We start from the raw sequence: 3,960 nt of genomic DNA on the forward strand, positions 1-3,960 counted from the left end.
TTGGAAAAAACAAGTCAGAAAAGTATAGGAGAATTTTGTTTCCAAAAGAAATGAAAGTTTTGCTGAGTTTGCTTTGTACCAGACTAAGCTCCTGTACCTGGTTGTTGAGATTATTTATTGATGAGTAACCTGAAATTGATAAATAAGCTGTAATTGAGGAGTAATGTGCAATTGATGAGATGTAATTTCACCAGGGGATGAGAGCTAGTCAAGTACTCCTGAGAGTGCTACATGACTAATGAAGTATAAATAAAGACACCACTGAGTGTGGCTCTCCTCAGCCTCATCTCACATGACTACTTGGAACCAATGGAGAATGACTAGGACATTTGGAATCTGCCCCTGAGAATCATGAGATATCTGCTAGCTATCATTATGCACCATCTTCTTCCTGTATTATACTTTTGTTTTTGAAACTTTATAAACTTGTTACTAGATAAACTTCATTGTGTCTCCTGAATTTGACTGTTAATTTCAACCTCAAAGCATTATGACTTGTCAAGCAGAGTTAATGTCAAAAATTGAAAGAAGGAAGGGAAAGCAGAGAAGCTAATTTATGTCACAGACCACCAGAAAGTACAACAAATTGAAAACAGTGCCTTTGGAAGTAATAAAAAAGGAAGGCTTGCCTGAAAAACTCTTAAGGAGTACATAGATTCTATACTTAATGACTTTGCTACTTTACACAAGTCAACTATCCTTTTCTTAGCCTTAGAGAAGGCCTACTTTTTGCTTTTTGGAAACACTGTATTTTGTTTATATAAAAACAATGCCTTTCTCTTGGAATACAGGAAGAAAGCTGAGGTAGAGATATTTAAGAGGCTTTGGACTCTGGCACACCCAAAAAAACTGAGGGAAGAATGAGACATCATACTAAAAACAGAGAGATTGTGTAAAAATCTACTCAGCTGTGTATTCTAATTTTCCATCTTAGCTCCTGAAATGTAGGTTTTAAGATTACACTGAAGATTGGAGGTGAGATAAGGCACCTACATTTCTTGATATTTGGAGTTTTCCCCAAAAGAACAAGCACATCTCATAAAATCATTCTCATTCTGTGGCCCAAAGTTGAGGACACCTGCCCTTTCCCACAGAGTTTCTAGTAATGCTCACATTAGAACTCATAACATTTGTCAGATGTCAAGAAAATAAGGCTGGGTGCCTACAAGGAGAGAGAAGGAAATCCCCAAGTCGATGGGGAAGGATGTGCTGAGATAAATGCTCTGCATATGGCACAGAGACAGATTATCACCCATTAGAGGAGAAAAGAAGAAAGAACCTAAGGAGAGATGATTTCAAGGGAAAAAAAATAGTACAGATAATTTAACTGATGTACTTAGTATATTAGGATGAACATTTTAGTTAAGGGTGTGGAGATAAATTAGTAATAATTAGAAAAAGGAACCAACAATGCAATTGCTTAATTATTAATGAGAAAAAAACACAAAGTTAATGAAGATAAATTTCACCTGTAATATTAATATAGTTGTATGATGAAGATGATAATATTGATTTAATTAAAACTAATATAGCCATAGTAGAAAGTTAAGAGATAGATATTTATTATTTGTGGGAGTACATGGAGCAGTCATAATATTCTATAGTAGGATGTCCACAGAAAAAACCATGATGTTATTATTTAGGAATATGGAAGTAAATACAACAGAAATAGATAAACAAGTTAAAAATGGTTGCTTCTAGGGATAGAGCATACAGATGGGAGGAGTGAGAAGTGAGAAATAGATTGCCTTTTTACATTAGACTCCACATAGTATTTACCTTACTTAAAAAACACTATGTTTACTTGATAAATTAATAAAAATTAACACATTTCTAACAGGTCAATATTTCCCCTAATTCTTTTCTCAGCGATAACATTTTTTAATTATTTGCTATAAATTTCATACTCTATATAGATCTAAATCTAGTTTACCACTTAAAGTTCATAAGCTAGTTTTTAAACAGTTTCCTTATGTGAAGTTAATTAGTAAAAGTACTATTGGAGAAGATCATAGGGAGGATATGACCACAGGTTAACCCTTTATCTGGCCCCAGCGAATTGCAGTCAGAGGCTTTTCATCCCCTCCTTGGTCACTGGATGCATGAGCTGTCTACTATTCCCATACTTGCAGCCGTTTCAAGAACACAGCCTTGAGATCGAAATGTTGTTGAGACCATCTGGAATGTGTAAGTGACAGAACCCAGTTAAGGGCTCTATATATACTTTTTAAGATTCTGGTGGCGGAGAGCAGAGATCTAATTTTTTTGGCCAATCAAGGCAAGCCTCTTACGTAAATTCCCTTGCTTATTAAACTTGCCATCTACAACTCTGGAATGGTCTGCCTCTTTCTTCAGTCTCTCCTTGTCCTCTGTGTGTTGGGGCCAGTTTGAAAATCAACACATACCTCATTGGGTTGTTATGAAAGTCTAATAAAATCATACATCTAAAATTCTCTGCATAATGATCAGAATGCCTCAATTTTGTCTTCACGAAGATTGTAGTTTTTTTTTTTTTTATGATTACGTAACGTCTAATATGAGATCTTACAAATATACTGGCTTGCTCTTTGCTTTTATTTATATGCATACTGTGCACATTTTTTCTGTCACTATGCATATAGATCAAACTTTCTCAACCTCATCACTTAGCATTCTGGGTGGGATAATTCTTTGTTGTTGGGGCTGTTCTGTGCATTGTAGGATGTCTAACAGTGTCCCTGGGCTTTACCCCCTACATGCCAATAGCAGGACCTTCATTTCCCACCCAAGACAACCAACAATGTCTCCAAGACATTACCAAATATCCTCCGGGGGGCAAAACTCACTGCTTGTTGAGGAAACACTGATATGTATCTACTTCATTTCCGCTAATGGCTATATAGTCTTCCTACAGGGGTACCAAGATGTATGTAACTACTCCCTAATCAGTGAATATTTTATTTCTTATGTTTAATATTATAAAAATGCTAAATGAAGATCCTGGTTTAAAATGTATAATTAAAATGCTGTGGTAAACATTATTGACACAAATATTTGGTTATGTCTCATATAATATCCTGGAATAAGACAATAGGGCATACATAAATAAGATTCTTAAGTAAAATTTAACTCATAAAGTTATGGTGACTTTAAAAGTGTATATGTATATATGAATATATATGTTTTATATATGTGAAAATTTTAGGGATGCTGAAATGACATATGTATATATCATTTCAGCATCCCTAAAATCAGGATTCTTTATACTGCAAACTTATGAAATAAAAATAAAACCCTTTGCCATTGTTACAGATGTCTCAAAAACTTAGAAGAGAGCACTTTACTTGGAAAGATAACTTCTGATTTTCAGGCATCATAACTAAACCATCAAAATCCTTTTGAGAGCATTTTTCTCCAGAAAGGGAATTTTGGAATATGTTTCTGGAACAGTAGAAAGCTAACAAATGTCTTCTTTTTCAAAGATAAAGGTCTTAGGGGACCAATAAAATATATTTATTATTTATGGGGGGTCCATATATTAGTTTGGAAAATAAAAGCTTCGAAATTGACTTTTATTTTTTCCTTCTATAGATATGCAGATTTAACTTATAAAATTAAATTTTGAGGCCTTTTATTTATAGGAGCAGATAAACTGTGTGTTACTATCTACTTGGTTATTCCAGATACACAATTAACAAGCTTTTAAAAACAAATTAGTATAAAGCAATATAATAATGCTACTGGATGGATAGAAACAGCAAAAGGAAGAAAAGTTAGTGAAAACATTTCTTTTCTGTTGCTTTGGCAATCAGAAAGGTTAGTATTTCCTTCCCATTAACAGAAAGCTGTCCAGATACAAAGAGTCATAAAAAACAACATAAAGTGTTAATGAGATTGAAGAGGTACTGGTAAGATGTCTCCATCCTGAATATTTCATGATCTGTCACAGTTCCGAGGGTGTCAGGATTTCCCTTCCTTGTA

The sequence above is a fragment of the Pteropus vampyrus genome, unplaced genomic scaffold, assembly GCF_000151845.1.
Source record: "Pteropus vampyrus isolate Shadow unplaced genomic scaffold, Pvam_2.0 Scaffold120, whole genome shotgun sequence".
Taxonomy (NCBI): Eukaryota; Metazoa; Chordata; class Mammalia; order Chiroptera; family Pteropodidae; genus Pteropus; species Pteropus vampyrus.